At 41.1% G+C, this 18,061-nt stretch overlaps 1 long non-coding RNA gene across 16 annotated transcripts in view; it reads left to right on the forward strand.

Annotated features, from left to right (window-relative positions):
- Positions 1-18,061, forward strand: part of LOC129636993 (uncharacterized) — a 499,812-nt gene that overhangs the window by 274,794 nt on the left and 206,957 nt on the right. The window lies entirely within an intron of this gene.

Raw genomic sequence — 18,061 nt, forward strand, 5'->3', positions numbered from 1 at the left:
GATGAGGACCAGTAATTGCGAAGTTTGGAACTGAGAGGATGGAAACAGACCGAGGATGGTAATAGCTGGGAGAGACAAATGAAGGCAACACCGCAATCGAGACAGAGAGCAAGGGAGGCCAGTGGGCACAACCTCGACCGAAGGCCTCAGCTCTGAGGTTGAATTATTCTAACCTTATACGTCAAGGACATACTTTATCACTTTATATTTTTTTTCTTAGCACTGTCTTCTCTTGATTTTCTCAACCACCCTGGAATTCACTGGGGAAGGTAGTATTAGCTGTAGTTTTTAGATTAACAGCAGCAGAAAATGGTTCAATAACTGCCTAAGGGTCAGAGTACAACATTAATAGCACAGCTGAGACCAGAACTCAGGACTCTATACAGAAATCCTTGTCTCTGCATCTCACACTTCCTCTTTCAAAACTGGATGGGGGCTGGCCTTATGGTGAAGTCTCCCTAGCAGCTGACTCTTCCAAAGACAAGAGGACCTGTCTTCAGGCTTACATTTGGGTCATGAAGAGGATGAAGAAGGGAACTGCTTCATTTCAGCAGGTGAAAGGGAAAATTACAGATGAGCTGCAGTGTTCTATGTAGAAAGAGAAATTTATTTCTCCTCTGACTACTAGGGAAGGAAGGAGGGGAAGGCTAACAACATGGGTGTGGGTGTGGACATAGATCCTGTATTATGTTGTTAAGCAAAGCTGTTTGTAATCTTTGAGACTGTTTCAGGAATGAGTCCATGCCAGAATGCTAGAGGCAAATAAACATTTTAATGATTTTTTTTTTTAACAGCAAATTCTGGGAACTATAGACAAGAACTTAATTTTAACTACACTTCACCAAAATTCTAGGACAGGCTGTTGACTACAGAAGCTTTAGAACCTGAGCAAAGAATGTGGTGAATTGTGAAGGCAAACATAGGTTCCCAAAGAATGAAGCAGGCAAAAATAGCCTGTTTTCTTTGGGGGAAAAAAAAAAAAACAAAAAAAACAAGAAAAAAGAAGTGTGACCACAGTGAGAGATAATGGGTCATAAATCAAGATGAGCTGAATTTTAGTAAAGTTTTTGTCAGAATTTCTTTTTGAAAAAATTAGTGGGCTGTATACCAAAGATTAATTCTGATACATTTGAAACTTGTTGGATAGTAAATGGTCTTAAATGAATTATCAGCCATGGAAATTAATTCTATATCATGTTGGACTTCAGACAACTCCCTATACCTACACCAGTTGTGAAGTGTAGTGATGTATGGTCACTTAGTGTAGTCACTCCAACACGATTCAAATAAAAGTGATCTTGCTCAACCTAGAGGAGGTCTCTCTTGGCATGCCACTTGATTCTACCTTTGACTCAGTCCCAGTGAAATTGTTAGCAACTGTTTATATTAATAATATGTGCTTATAAAATTTTCAGGTTAGCAGAAACCTTTAGGGGACTGTTGTTTACAGTGTCACAGAAAATTGACTTATCAGAAATTATTCATAAGAATTTGAAATAAGAAAACAAATGAAAAACATGTCTGGGGGCAGGTGAAGGAGCTGGGACTTTCCATGCTTTCCCATGTGTGGTAAAGGAAAATGGGTATTACGGAGCTTTCAAACTATCGCGCCATCCTTAGCAAGCCCAGTATGACTTGAAGCAGAAAGCTCAACAGGGACTTTCAGTTTAAGAGCAGCAGCACGACTTTGGGAAAAGAGTAAAGATTCTTGGAAAGAAAGCACAGGAGAGGTGAAAAGAATTGTAGAAAGAGAAAGAGTAAAAAGTTTGAAAGGAGGAGAGATTTTAGTAGCTGTTCTGAGTCAGAGTTTTCAGGAAGGAACAGATTACACAGAACTTTTGAGAAGCATTTCTATACTACCCCCTTTAAAGAAACCCACAGGATGTATTTTACATTATTTTTCAAGATTTTTTTGTATTTAACAATTATCTTTGAATGTCACACGGACCAGCCTCGGCCATGTGGGAAGGGTCTCAGTTACTTACATCTAATTTATACTATTATAACAGGTAACAAACTTTCATGGTAACATAAAAATGGAAGAACCTCAGGATTTCATCCTGCCCCTTGGTTTTCTCATCTTTTTTTCTTGGAAAGTCTCCATAATTTCCATGAGTTGAGCTACCAAGAAACATACCAATGACTATCGATTCTGTTGCTCTGTACCAAACCTTTCTCCTGAGTCCCAGCTTGGGACTGTAACTGACAACTAAGTATTTGGAATTCACAACCGCTTCAAGCTCAGCTTGTGCAGTAAGGAAAACAATAGTTATTCACATACTTGGAGAGGAAGGCTTAAAGGAAAAGAAGCACTTAGTTTTGTTAACTGCAAAATGAGAAGCCTCAGTAATGAGATCACTAAGCCTCTTTTCAACTAGAACATTTTATGAAAGGAAAAAAAAAAAAAAAAAAGGGAGAGTCTTGTTCTTCATGTTCTTAAAGGCCAGAGTGAAAGTTACCAAGAGGCAGGTTTAGATGTCAGATTAAAGTGCAGAACTTTTTCAGTAGAGCTGCCTCTGAAGGTAGTAAATCTCCCATCATATGAGGCAATTAATTCAGACCAACTGTGGAAATACCATTGGATGGATTTCTCCCCTCAGAGATTATACTGATGACTTCTGATGCCCCTTTTTGACTCTCTATATAATATATATGCTTAAATTATATTAGTACATGTAATATACATATATACATATGTATATACTTTATATGTAATTCAAGCATTTTTTCACACAGTTAAAATTATGAAAATTTTCATAGGAATCTATCCCACTTATATGGAAAATTTTATAAATTCCTATTTATCTTGTTAATTTTTCTTTCCTTTCTGCAATTAAAAATTATGTATGTTACACATTCCATCACATGAGACCTCTTAAGTTACTTCATTTCTAAATCATTTTACAATTCTACAGAGCAAAGTCATTCCTTCTACTGACCACATGCCGTCCTAAAGTTATTTAATGGGATTGACAATGCAGTTCCTACTACAGCCAACTTTGGCACTGTGCAAAGTAAGGACATGATGGTAACCAGTCCAAGCCTGTCCCAAGTAACCTTGGTCCCAGGGCCTCATTAATCACAATATATTTTCCGTAGCAAAAGAATTGCACATTCAATAAAAGGAAATTGCTCTTAGCAAAAGTGAAACCCCAAGAGATAGAGCAGGAGAGCATTATTATTTATAATAGCTAGAAGAACTAAGTTTTCTTAGAAGAAAATACAGTAGGAAAACATAGTATGAAAAATGATGCCTTCCTTAGAAAGGGCTCCAGAGGGTAACTGGCATTCTGGCTGAGAGAGGGTTTGTACTTTCTATGTCTCTCCTGGTAAGAGGAAACCGGGATGGCCAGAGCTCTGGTGACTGCTCCAGTTTGCCCCATAGCAGTGCCTTACTCTAATAGCGAAATGGAAGGTGATAATCGTCATAATAACAACTGATAGCATTTATTAAGTGCCTACTGTATGCTCTACTGTATTAAGTATCATATATACTTTATCTTGTTTAATCCTCACAATAAATCTCAAGTAAGTCTTATTATTACCAGTTTTTAAGTTGAGTAACCCAGGCTTCATAGTTTGTCCACTATCACAGCTAGTGGATCTCTGAGTCCAGGGCCCACATTTTCAGCCAATTGTCTGATTTTCTTCCTAGTCCTATGCTCTAGTTTACCTCCAGCAACAAGGTAGTCTTTGGTCATTGGAGGAAAATCATTATTAAAGGTAATTATGTCTCTTTGATATTTACCTGGAGGTTATAAGACTTCAACTCAAAACTCAGAAACTAATGAAAAGGATTGAAGAATGTCCTAAATGTGCCAGGAACACTATGGTTGTAAAATACAGTGCCTGCCCTAAGAAGCTTAGTCTTATTTAGGTCTTTCTACCTATGCAACTTGATTGGATATCCATTTTTGTGGTCCATATCCAAGAATTCAAAAATAATGGGGTTAAAGTTGAGCTTTATTAGAGAAATTATCATAGAATGTCCTACAGACCTGTATTGGAATACATCCTTCATAGATATTGGATGGATAGACATTGGATCTGAGAAGGCAGTGGCACCCCACTCCAGTACTCTTGCCTGGCAAATCCCATGGATGGAGGAGCCTGGTAGGCTACAGTCCATGGGGTCCCTAGGAGTCAGATACGACTGAGCGACTTCACTTTCACTTTTCACTTTCATGCATTGGAGAAGGAAATGGCAACCCACTCCAGTGTTCTTGCCTGGAGAATCCTAGGGACGGTGAGGGGCGCCTGGTGGGCTGCTATCTATAGGATCACACAGAGTTGGATATGACTGAAGTGACTTAGCAGCAGTAGCAGCAGACATTGGATAGATGCGTTGATGGATGCGCCTTAGGTGACAGAATGAAAGGTGGTACTTCAGATTGACCCCACGGTTTGGGCAGGATTTGGACAGGTGTGGAAATAAGAGTGAGGCTTGGAGTTGATTCACCTGTACCTTACTTGAGTATGAATCCCACTTTGGCTATTTCCTAACTACATGATTTGGGGCAACTTACTGATTTCTTGAAGCCTCTATTTCCTCATTCTTCAATTCATGATAATAATTTCCATTCTTTTGAAAGACAAAAATGAGGTAATATTCTTCCTTAGATATTCCTATGACTGACTTTTCATTATTCAGGTCTTTGATTTCTTAGAATGAACTTTCCTGGCCTCTACACATGAACTATTCACTCTGTTCATACTACTCTCTGCTCTATTGCCCTATAATAATATGTTTTTCAAATATTTATCATTCTCTGTACATAATGTATTTACATATTTGTTTATATACTTACGGGCCTGATTCACTGAATAGAATGCAAGCTGTTTGAGGTTGGGAGGTTTGTCTTTTTGTTCATGTCTATATCACGTGCTTAAAACAGTGACTGACACAGGGTAGATACCCAATAAATGTTGGTCTGATGCATGCTTGAATGAATGAAAAATCAGTGGGAATTCTCTGGTGATCCAGTGGTTAGGACTTGGTGTTCTCACTGTTGAGGGCCCAGGCTTGATCCTTGGGGAACTAAAATCCCACAAGCTGCACAGTGCAGCCAAAAAAATTAAATTTTAAAAACTTGAGGAAAAAAACCTTGGTAACCACCAGGGTGTTTGCCGAACATATAAATGCCCTGGCCCCAACTCTAGAGAGTGATTCGGAGGATCATTTTGGGGGATTCAAGGAAATGGGAATTTTGCAAATTTCTTCATGTGATTCTGACATGCAACTAGGTTGCCGGACGATTATGTTGTACAAATTGCTTTTGTTCTCAAGCAACTTTCAGTCTTAGACACGTCACTAATCAAAGAAGGAAAAACAAACATCTCCACCAGTTTGATCACCATAGGCATAAACTTGAGCACCTTTGACCTTCTTAAAGAAAAAAAAATTAAAAGGAAAGAAGGATTTTAAAGAAAAGAAGAGATAGAGGAAATGGGAGGAAAATGCAAAGATAGAGTATGATAAATAAGAACACAATAGAATGCCCTTCCGCCGCAGTCTGTTAGAACAATGATAAAGAAATAAGAAGGAAAATGCAGAAGAAACAGATGTAGCTGCCACAAGTTAAATACACATCTGTTAAGAATGCTCTTCTCATATGCAGGGTCAGAAAAATATGTACAAATGTAGCACCTCGCTGATTGACAGAAAAACCTCAGTTCTGGCACCGGGAATCTTGTTTTCTTGACAGCACTTTGTTTTAAAGCTGGAGGCAGAGAAATGTCTTATGCATGTCCTTAAACTGGAAGGCCTTTTGTTCAGGATACTTATACCATTTGCAGATAATGATGTGCATAGCAGTTTCAGCTGTCTGCATATGCATTTTTATGTTTTTTTATGACAGCTCTGCGTACTGAACTAAAAGGCCATTTAGAACTGTCAGGCACTGACAAGCATTACCCTTTACATTTACAATTCTGTTAGCGTGCATTGTCAGGTGGGCTCACCAGACTGCAGAAATGTGATTTCCTTTGAAACCTATGTATGACTTTAATTTAATACAGCAGCCTCAAAAAAAAAAAAAAAAAAAGACAGAGTGTGAGCCCAAGAGAGCTTTATTAAGTATTCTTTTTCCATTAATCTCCTACTTTTTTGTTTTTATAAGACCCTTCCTTGCTTCCTCGACTTTTCTCTTCCTCTTTCTCTTCTCTCTCTCTGTTATTTCTTCTTTCTTTCTTTTTTCTGGAATCCTTCATGTCATGCAGAAGAGAAGCCAGTCTAAGGGAAAGACTTGACCTGCCCGAGCCAAGCCAGACCATCCCTAACTTTCCATATGGCCTGAGGTTAATTTTCAGTCATACCCCCTTTTTTTAAGAATGTTTGGCTCAGTATAGAGCTGGATGAATATTCAGGGCCTGGATAATGGGAGATGAAAAGAATCTACTTAATCCAGCTAATGACTTATCATTGCCCATTATCAATACCACCTGTCTTTGGGACTCCCTTTCCCTCCCCACAAAACGTTGATTTGAATAGCATGAAGAGCTTGTCCTATAAAAGCACTGATGTGTACACTCTAAGAGGCAGGAAAGCAGTGTCAAACCATGGTTTTGCACTGCAGGATTTCATAGTCCACCTAGGTAACTGCCATATATGAATGAAACAGAGAAGCCTCAACATACCCTAGGCTGAACTGAAACACTCACATCTATTTCAGTTCAGAAACAGAAACAGATTTACTCAAAGGCAATGAAGTTTGATCTTCAGTGAGCTCCTCTCTCTTGCCTAACCTGTATAGTTTCTGGGGATGGTTTGAGAGCCGATGAGAGTTCTTGGTGTAGAGGAGAAGTTGAGTTACTAACAGGTAGCAGTTTTATATGAACATAGCTAATCAATTGCTTAAAGAGATCACAGTATAGAAAAAGGCCTAAAACCTCCAGTCTCCTTTTTGTAACTTAACTTTGTATTCAGAATGTTGTATTCTTTATTTTGTAAAGAATTTCGTATATTGTATGTGCCTCAAATCCCATTACTCTGGACCTGCTTCTGGTTCTGACAGCAGGTCCTATAAGGGGTTCAAAAAGTACCTCTCTAGTTTGAAGAGTCAAGGTAGGCTTTTTTGTTTGTTTGTTTGTTTTTTAAGTTTGTCTTCACTTAGCCCTTAATAAGGGCTTCCCTGGTAGCTCAGCTGGTAAAGAATCTGCCTGCAATGCAGGAGACCCCAGTTCAATTCCTGGGTCAGGAAGATCTGCTGGAGAAGGGGTAGGCTACCCACTCCAGTATTCTTGGGCTTCTCTGGTGGCTCAGTTGGTAAAGAATCCACCTTCAATGTGGGAGACTTGGGTTTGATCCCTGGATTGGGAAGATCCCTGGAGAAGGGAACAGCTACCTACTCCAGTATTCGGGCCTGGAGAAGTCCATGGAGTCGCAAAGAGTTGGACACAACTGAGCAACTTTCAGTCCTTAATAAAGTACAAGATTTGGCTAGTTAGAAGTAGGCCATCATCAGAGTAGAGAGAGCTCTAGGAAAATAATGATCTACAGATAAAATTTTGAAGACCAATGTTTTTGACAATCAATAAAGTATTTTTTACTTTCTAAAACTGAGATATCCATGAAGCACAAAATATATCGTGCTTGGCTAAATACATTGAACAGCAGACTGGTTCCAAATTGGGAAAGGAGCACGTCAAGGCTGTATATTGTCACCCTGCTTATTTAACTTATATGCAGAGTACATCATGAGAAACGCTGCGCTGGGTGAAGCACAAGCTGGAATCAAGATTGAGAGGAGAAGTATCAATAACCTCAGATATGCAGATGACAACACACTTATGGTAGAAAGCAAAGAACTAAAGAGCCTCTTGATGAAAGTGAAAGAGGAGAGTGAAAAAGTTGGCTTAAAGTTCAACACTCAGAAAACTAAGATCATGGCATCTAGTCTCATCACTTCATGGCAAATAGATGGGGAAGCAGTGGAAACAGTGACAGACTTTATTTTGGGGGGGTTCCAAAATCACTGCAGATGGTGACTGCAGCCATGAAATTAAAAGGCGCTTGCTCCTTGGAAGAAAAGTTATGACCAACCTAGTCAGCATATTAAATAGCAGAGACATTACTTTGCAGACAAAGGTCAGTCTAGTCAAGGCTATGGTTTTTCCAGTAGTCATGTACGGATGTGAATGTTGGACTATAAAGAAAGCTGAGTGCTGAAGAATTGATGCTTTTGAACTGTGGCATAGGAGAAGACTTTTGAGAGTCCCTAGGACTGTGTTGGAGAAGGAAATGGCAACCCACTCCAGTGTTCTTGCCTGGAGAATCCCAGGGACAGGGGAGCCTGGTGGGCTGCCATCTCTGGGGTCGCAGACTGAAGCGACGCAGCAGCAGCAGCAGCAGCAGGACTGCAAGGAGATCCAACCAGTCCATCCTAAAGGAAATCAACCCTGAATATTCAATGGAAGGACTGCTGAAGCTGAAATTCCAATACTTTGGCTACTGGATTCAAAGAACTGACTTATTGGAAAAGACCCTGATGCTGGGAAAGAGTGAAGGTGGGAAGAGAAGGGGATGGCAGAGGACAAGATGGTTGGATGGCATCACCGACTCAATGGACATAAGTTTGTGTAAACTCCGGGAGTTGGTGATGGACAGGGAGGCCTGGCATGCTATAGTCCATGGGTCTCATAGAATCGGACATGACTGAGTGACTGAACTGGACTGAAATACATTTCACCATGCTTAAAACCATGGAATCGCACCCAGATCAAAACGTAGAACATATCCAGGTCCCCAGAAGTTTCCTGACTCTGAGCAAGAAATTCTTAATCCCCTCTACCAAGTTTTTCAGAAAGACAGGGTAGGGCATACTGGGAATGATGAATTTGGTATCACAAGGTCATATTTTGTGTTAACCTCCTAACGGTAAAGACTGTTCAGAAAGAGAATTCAACCCCATGGGGTGGGGACTTACCTCCATTCCTTTCTTCATGCTACAGACGGGGAGCACCCTCACACGCTGATTGCCAAGTCCAACTTTACATGTGGGTAACCAAGTGTTTTGTGTTACGTGGTGACTTGGAATTTCAGTGATCCTTGAAGGTCACCCATTCAGGTCATAAGACTATGGACTAAGCATTGACCTTTGCCTTAGGTTCTTTAAAGAGTCCTATTTGCCACATTCATTCTGGGAGGGGTTCACATCAGGTTCCAACAATTTTCTTCGAATCTACTAATCAGTAGCTTTCATCTCTGACAAAAAGAAGGAATGAGGCGCATGGGCTCCTGATGAAGGGTGGAGGAGAGAGAGAGCTCTAACAGGGAAGCCGAGCTGGGAGAGCATGGTAAGTGTGTGTCAGGAGACTCCCACTCTGCCTTACATCTAGGCCTCCTTCCTCAGCCCCCGACTGTGAGCCAGGCTGGTGGGAGACAAGGAAAAAAAAGAGAACAAAATCCAAACAGTGCACTCCCCCTCTGCCCCTCCTCTTTTTTCTCCTCTGTGTCACTAACCTCAAATGCCCTGCAGGAACCAATTACAGTATTCTAATGAGTGCAGTTTCCAATAACGACATCTGCTGGGTGTGTTACTGCCTTAACCACATGCTGACCACCACCACGGCTTCTCAGATCACCTTTCCCAGTGATGAGGCCACCTGCCTGGTGCTCACTAGCTGGCTGGACATCTCCCTGCAGAGTCACCAGGGATGGGGGACCATAAGGACAGCTGTGGGGGTGCTTGTGTTTGCAGAATGCAAATGACTGTGGGCCATCCTGGCAAGGGAATCAACCAGTCAGGTTGGTAGCTTCAACAACTTGAAGTAGTCTTTGGAGGCTAAAAGAAAAGCCACTTTCTGAAAAAGTCCCAGTGACTTGGATACGATTATAGCAAAGGGGTAAATTACTGTGGTGAAGAGCATGAACATAAGGAGTTAGGAAGATTTACCTGAGACTCATGTCTCCATCACTTCCTTGCTGTGTGACTTCTGGCAAGTTGATTAATTCCTAAAATGAGCCTCAGTTTCACCACCTATAAAATGGGAGTAATAATAGCACATGCCTTTTAGAGTGGTTGTAAATGTTTAAAGAATAATTAATATAATATACAAAGCTCTTAGCATTTTGTCTTGGCTCACTGACTAAAATGAAGCTATTATTATTCTGATAAATACTTAGTCTATTAAAGATAGAAAAATATAAGGAATATGAATTGTTGTCACTTACTAGTCAAGCCCTTTCCACTCTCTCTGGCTCTGCTATTGTCTCTGCCTGACCCAGTCCCAGAACTCTATTCATCACTTGTATCCACCTCTATTCCATGCTGCCATCACAAATGTGATACATTCTCCATGTACTTGGAGGTAAACTCTCTCAAACATAACAAGTGAGAAAGGTACATTTTTATTCATGTTATATGTGTACATATACAGGCATGAAAATGCATAAAAAGGAAATCCCACTCTAAGAAAGGAGTGGGAATGATGGAGATGGAGTAGGACAAGAGTTAATTTCACATTTTACTCCAGTTATTCCTACATTATCCAAATCTTTTAAAACAAGAATGTATTCACACATTACTTGTGTGATTAAGAAAAAAGAGAGAGAGAGAATAAAGATGTGTTTAAGTGGTCCAAAGTTCAAGGTTGTAATATTGCTGCTTTTGGGGGATCATAAAAGCTTCTGCATACCATGGAGACCTCCCCATTGAGCCTCTCCACACACCTTCTTGCAAAATAAAATAGCCACCCCTTCCTTACATATCAATTATATCTCAAATTTTTTTAATCTATTTATTTTTTGCCTTTATTTTTTTTTAATTTTATTTTATTTTTTAACTTTACAATATTGTATTGGTTTTGCCATATATCGAAATGAATCCGCCACAGGTATACATGTGTTCCCCATCCTGAACCCTCCTCCCTCCTCTCTCCTCCCTCCTCCCTCCCCATACCATCCCTCTGGGTCATCCCAGTGCACCAGCCCCAAGCATCCAGTATCGTGCATCAAACCTGGACTGGCGATTCATTTCATATATGATATTATACATATTTCAATGCCATTCTCCCAAATCATCCCACCCTCTCCCTCTCCCACAGAGTCCAAAAGACTGTTCTATACATCAGTGTCTCTTTTGCTGTCTCGTATACAGGGTTATTGTTACCATCTTTCTAAATTCCATATATATGCATTAGTATACTGTATTGGTGTTTTTCTTTCTGGCTTACTTCACTCTGTATAATAGGCTCCAGCCACTCTTTATGATTCTGTTACTTTGTTACAAGTCCTTCCTGACTGTCACTCAAGCTTCTGACTTTCTACCCATTGACTGTAAGAATTTGTTTTATAATCCTTTAAAGTGTTTTCTGAAAAAGTGACAGAGAGAGAATGAGAAAGAGAGATTGTCTCCAAACTGTAAAGAAAATATACAAATAGATCATTTGGAAAGTGACTGTCTTTGTATGGACAGTGAGAATCTATCAAAACATTTCTTTTAACTATTTGGCTCCCTTATCCACAGACATGTCTGCTTCCTGTTCACCAGGCACAGGAAGAGGGCTGGGGTAGCAGTATTGGTCAGCGCTGGCAATTAAAGATCAATACCAAATGTAGAACTACCGCACAATTGCACTCATCTCACATGCTAGTAAAGTAATGCTCAAAATTCTCCCAGCCAGGCTTCAGCAATATGTGAACTGTGAAATTCCAGATGTTCAAGCTGATTTTAGAAAAGGCAGAGGAACCAGAGATCAAGTTGCCAACATCTGCTGGATCATCAAAAAACCAAGAGAGTTCCAGAAAAACATCTATTTCTGCTTTATTGACTATGCCAAAGCCTTTGACTGTGTGGATCACAAGAAACTGTGGAAAACTCTGAAAGAGATGGGCATACCAGACCACTATGACCTGCCTCTTGAGAAACCTGTATGCAGGTCAGGAAGCAACAGTTAGAACTGGACATGGAACAACAGACTGGTTCCAAATAGGAAAAGGAGTACATCAAGGCTGTATATTGTCACCCTGCTTATTTAACTTCTATGCAGAGTACATCATGAGAAATGCTGGGCTGGATGAAGCACAAGCTGGAATCAAGATTGCCAGGAAAAATATCAATAACCTCAGATATGCAGATGACACCACCCTTATGGCAGAAAGTGAAGAGGAACTAAAGACCCTCTTGATGAAAATGAAAGAGGAGAGTGAAAAAGTTGGCTTAAAGCTCAACATTCAGAAAACGAAGATCATGGCATCTGGTCCCATCACTTCATGGGAAATAGATGGGGAAACAGTGGAAACAGTGTCAGACTTTATTTTTTTGGGCTCCAAAATCACTGCAGATGGTGACTGCAGCCATGAAATTAAAAGACGCTTACTCCTTGGAAGGAAGGTTATGACCAACCTAGATAGCATATTCAAAAGCAGAGACAGTACTTTGCCAACAAAGTCCATCTCGTCAAGGCTATGGTTTTTCCAGTATTCCTGTATGGATGTGAGAGTTGGACTATAAAGAAAGCTGAGTGCTGAAGAATTGATGCTTTTGAACTGTGGTGTTTGAGAAGACTCTTGAGAGTCCCTTGGACTACAAGGAGATCCAACCAGTCCATCCTAAAGAAGATCAGTCCTAGGTGTTCATTGGTAGGGCTGATGTTGAAGCTGAAACTCCAGTACCGCCACCTGATGCAGAGAGCTAACTCATTTGAAAAGACCCTGATGCTGGGAAAGATTGAGGGCAGGAGGAGAAGGGGATAACAGAGGATGAGATGGTTGGATAGCATCACCAACAACAATGGACATGGATTTGGGTGGACAATGGGAGTTGGTGATGGACAGGGAGTCCTGGCGTGCTGTGGTTCTTGGGGTCACAAAGAGTCGGACACGACTGAGCAACTGAACTGAACTGAACCAGATGTAGATGAACATTTCATGACAAGCCAACTCAGTGAGAAGTAGGAGTGGGTCAGCAGAAATCTGATGGGAACTCCCTGTGCACAGGGCTTTTTGTAGTTTGCAATTGTACATTCAAATGCTGCAGAGCAGTCAGCAGCTGTCTTAGTGAGTTTGTGTTCTGTCTGACCCTCTAAGAACGTGAAAGAAGTCCTGGGGGTAAAATGTCAGGCCTACTGAGAGTCCAGCGGGGACTCATCTCCCCCTTTCCCACCTTCCAGGGATTATGCCCTCATGACCTGGTAATTTAGCACAGGCTGTTCCTTAAGCCTCGGACACACTTCTCCCAGTTCATTGTCTCACACTCCTGCTTGCTGTTCAGGTTTGAACTCCTAAGCATTCTAGCCTTGGTATCTCAAGACTTATCCATTATAAGTTTGCTCCTTTGCTATGTTTATCATAAACCAAATTATTTCCCTTTACAGTACTTATCAATCACAGTTTGTAATCACATATTAATTTGTTAATTGAATTAATTTAATGTCTGTCTTCCCAAGATTATTAAGCTCTTTCAGGAGGATTCTGAATTGTTTTATCTCCTTGTTCAGTGCTTTGCATAGTGTCTGGAGTATAATAGAAGCTCAATAAATATTTGTTGGATAAATGGTAAATTAAGTAATTGGATTAATCAATTACTATAGGTATCTTATAATAAATGCTTATAAGTCTTTATTTTCTCTGCTCTATCTCCCTGAAGTCTTCTTCACTTATACAAATCTTCTTCGGCCTCAAAATACAGTGATAATGATGGGGATAATGGTGATGATATTAAATACCTTCTCAGCCCTGTAAAATAATGCCAGTTTCATAGGATCATTATGACAAAGTGAGGTAACATACATAAAAGCATACTCACAACTATAAAGGTCTACACGATGGCTATTCTTTCCTTGAAGACGTATCTAGTCTGGTGCTAGGAAATAGAAAAGGTCAGTGGCCTTTGCTTTTTAGTTCAGTTCTGTTTAGTTCAGTCTCTCAGTCGTGTCTGACTCTTTGTGACCCCACGGACTGCAGCATGCCAGGCCTTCCTGTCCATCACAAACTCCCAGAGTTTACTTGAACTCATGTCCATTAAGTTGGTAATGCCATCCAACCATCTCATCCTCTGTTGTTCCCTTCTCCTCCTGCCCTCAATCTTTCCCAGCATTAGGTCTTTCCCAATGAGTCAGTTCTTTGCTTCAGGTGGCTAAAGTATTGGAGTTTCAGCTTCAACAGTAGTCCTTCCAATGAATATTCAGGACTGATTTTCTTTAGGATGGACTGGTTGGATCTCCTTGTAGTCCAAGGGACTCTCAAGAGTCTTCTCCAACACCACAATTCAAAAGCATCAATTCTTTGGCACTCAGCTTTCTTTACAGTCCAACTCTCACATTCATACACGACTACTGGAAAAACCATAGCCTTGACTAGACCAACCTTTGTCTGCAAAGTAATGTCTCTACTTTTTAATATCCTGACTAGGTCAGTCATAACTTTTCTTCCAAGGAGCAAGCGTCTTTTAATTTCATGAATGCAGTCACCATCTGCAGTGATTTTGGAGCCCCCCAAAATAAAGTCTGTCTCTGTTTCTATTGTTTCTCCATCTATTTGCCATGCAGTGATGGGACTGGATGCCATGATCTTAGTTTTCTGAGTGTTGAGCTTTAAGCCAACTTTTTCACTCTCCTCTTTCACTTTCATCAAGAGGCCCTTTAGTTCTTCTTTGCTTTCTACTATAAGGGTGTTGTCATCTGCATATCTGAGGTTATTGATATTTCCCTCAGCAATCTTGATTCCAGCTTGTTCTTCATCCAGCCCAGCATTTCTCATAATATACTCTGCATAAGTTAAATAAGCAGGGTGACCAATTCCTAGTATGCATGAAAGAAAAAAACATATTAACCCCTGGAAAGCAATTCAAATTCATTGTGAGATCGGGGACTAAACATATACCTGTCTTTGACAGTGAATTGGCAGCACAAGTCTGAAAAACAGTTGCCATACCTAGCTTAAAAAAAAAAAAAAAAGCTAGTCACAGCTTCCCTGGTGGCTCAGTTGGTAAAGAATCCACCTGCAATGCAGGAGACCTGGATTCGATCCCTGGGTTGGAAAGATCCCCTGGAGGAAGGCATGACAACCCACTCCAGTATTATTGCATGGAGAATCCCCATGGACAGAGGAGCCTGGTGGGCTACAGACCATGGAGTGGCAAAGAGTCAAACATGACTGAGTGACTGAGCACAGCACAGCAACCCTGTGATGTAAGCTTATATCTATAAACATATTTGCTCTTTATAACTCTATTGTTATTATCAAATATCAAAGGACAGGCCCTCAAAGATTCTCCAGGAATGCAACAATTCAGCAATCTGCATCTCAGAGTGTCCCAGGTTTGCTGGGGAATCAGAGAACAGTGGCCTTACTCTTTGTGATTTGCACAGTGTCTCTCCAGTGTATCTGCATTTTGAGCTGAAGGGCAGTGGCTATGGCTTTCTTGCTTTTGTAATTCTTTTCAGCACTCTGAGTCTGCTGGATTCAGCTGAAGAGGGAAGGGCAGAGAAAGAGTTGTTATTGCTTTTCTGATGCTTTCAGTTATTTGGTCCTTGGGGGGTTATAGGTAGGGAAGAAGCATGTGATATGCAGTAGCTCTAGCCTATTAAGACCTAAGGTGAGTGATAGAGAAGGTAGTATGATTTGTAAGGCAGTAAAACTTATTATTTCCACCCCCATTCATGTACCCCACCTCCGTCTTCACCACAAGCTCCCAAAGTACACAGGTGAAAGGGAATGGTATCCTCAGAAGCTAGTCTGCTGTGTACAAGCAGCCATGGCTGGGAGCTCAGCAGGTATATTGAGAGCCTCAGTTTCTTTATCTCTGAAATGGACATAAGAATAGTTCACATCCTGTAAAGTTTGGTGAGGTTTCAGTGGAATAATGCCCATGAAACCTTATCATAGAGCTTGATACAATATCACATTTTCAACAGGTGTTAGTGATTATTATTTTTTTTTTTAAAGTCAAGTATGAATCTGAATTCAAACCCAGATCTTTCTGAGTCCTAACTGCATTCTTTTCAGCTCACCCCTGATCAAATACAGGGCTGTATGCCTACCCTGTGAACAGACAGTGGGGAAAAGGAAGATTAATTAAGGAAGAGCCATAAAAAATTCTCTGAATATAAAATGGATGTAATATTAACATACATAATTACTTCTCAACTTCAGAAGCTATAATATCAAAGATAAAAATCATGTCAGCTTCAATCTTTTTCTCATTGTAGATTCAGACCATTACATTAATGACTAACTTTTTGAGCTGCATAATTTTTTTCTTGGAAAGATACCTTTTTGAGGAGCTAAGCACAGAAGCCCTTTTCCAGCCGTACCCTAGACTTGAAGGAGGAAGGAGAACCTCCCTGTCGACGCCACTCCCCGCCTCCTACTGCCCCGATCTTCAGTGCGTCCACTCCCTTTGTGAGGAAACAAAGGCAGTTAATCACAGGGCAGCCAAATTTCGCCTTTGGCTGGCTGAGGATGTGGATGTGGCTCCAGAACTTAGCCGAGAGCCCCAAGTGTGTGACCCCATGAGTGTTTGTGGTTCAGAGGCTGCTCCAAAAATTGCCAGCCACTGGATATTGGCTCATTCCTGGGGAAGAGGTCTCCAAATATCTGAAAGCTGGGCCTTTGTTCATTTTAAACAGAGGCCCTCACTCCCACCTCTCCTTTCCTGGCTCTCTGGTATGAACCTTCCATCTGAGACACAGCCCAGCATCTGTGGGAACCACCCTTTGGAAACTTATTCCTGTCTCTGAGCCAGCACATCCTCCCAAGAGGAAAGAAACAAGCAATGTCCCAGGGAGATTTGCTGTATCAGATGCAAATCTAGCACCCTCTGAGGTTCTTTTCCCTTTTCAGGACCTCAGGATAGAATTGCATCAAGGAGGAGAACCCCATTTCTCAGACTCCATGTCAAGGGGCCTGTCCAATGTCACAATTGCTGTTAAATGGAACCAGAAGTTGTGTTCTCTTTTTACAGCCTTCTGAAACAATGAATAGAATGGAAGGGGAAGAAGGTAGTTTGGCTTTTCTCCTTGTTTTTCTTATTTTTTCTTTTCTATTGGTGCCCATCCCTCCTATCAGGCCCTCCCACTCCTTCCTGTCCCTTTTCATTAAGTGTCACGCTAGATGCTCCAAGCACTCCCTTCCCTGAGTAGCGTCTTCTGGGCTTCTCTCTTCACCCTATTCCTTTGTCACATATAAACGTTTTACCTACTCTGTGGTCCTTTCCTTCTGTTAGCTCTGACTCAGTCAACTAATTATGGAAATAAATTTCTATTTTGTTTCTCTGTTGCCTCTATCCCACAAAAAATGCCAATAAGTTTAAGATGTGCCGACTTATCACTGAGGCTACATAAAATAAAATCGTCAAAAAATTGGCAGTCTTCTTGGCGAGCAGCCTGTGTGATTCCACCTGTGAGAGATATGCCTTGAATCCTGAGGTATTCTACACCGAGAAACCAAACAGTGCTTTTGTTCCCCTCAAATCAAGTCAATCCTTGACTGGGGGAAGCATGAAAATGAAGAACCATGTACACTGTTAAGATATAAGTCCACTTAACCATTAATAAAATGCCTTTTCCTTCCAATTTGACAATTACATCTTTGTAATATCCTATAAAGCTGTCTTCTAACTTTATAATTCTTGGTCTCCTTGGAATTAGTACCAGAATATGGTAAAGCAAGAAGACTTGATCCATGGTGCCAGGTCTGCAATCGCTCTCCCTTCTCATCACATGCCCAGCACTGTCCCACGCCAGGAAGATCCTCATGTGTACTGTCAGTGCCCTGGGTTTAGCCCATTACCTCAACAACTGCCCCTTCTCAGGCCTAGTGATGCCTTTGTTGTTGTTGTTGTTCTTTCACCAAGTCATGCCCAGCCCTTTGCAGCCCCATGAACTGCAGCATGCCAAGTCTCTCTGTCCCTCACCATCTCCTGGAGCTTGCCCCAGTTCATGCCCATTGAATCGGTGACACCATCCAACCATCTCATCCCCTGTTGCCCCCTTCTCCTTTGGCCTTCTGTGATGCCTATGTCTGTGCATATGTTACTGCAGGACTGAGACTAGAACAAGACTATTCAGGTTCTGAAAGTGGGCTGAGTCATTTGGGCAGAAAATTCCAAGGTCCTTGGTT

The sequence above is a fragment of the Bubalus kerabau genome, chromosome 1, assembly GCF_029407905.1.
Source record: "Bubalus kerabau isolate K-KA32 ecotype Philippines breed swamp buffalo chromosome 1, PCC_UOA_SB_1v2, whole genome shotgun sequence".
In the NCBI taxonomy this organism is placed as follows: Eukaryota; Metazoa; Chordata; class Mammalia; order Artiodactyla; family Bovidae; genus Bubalus; species Bubalus kerabau.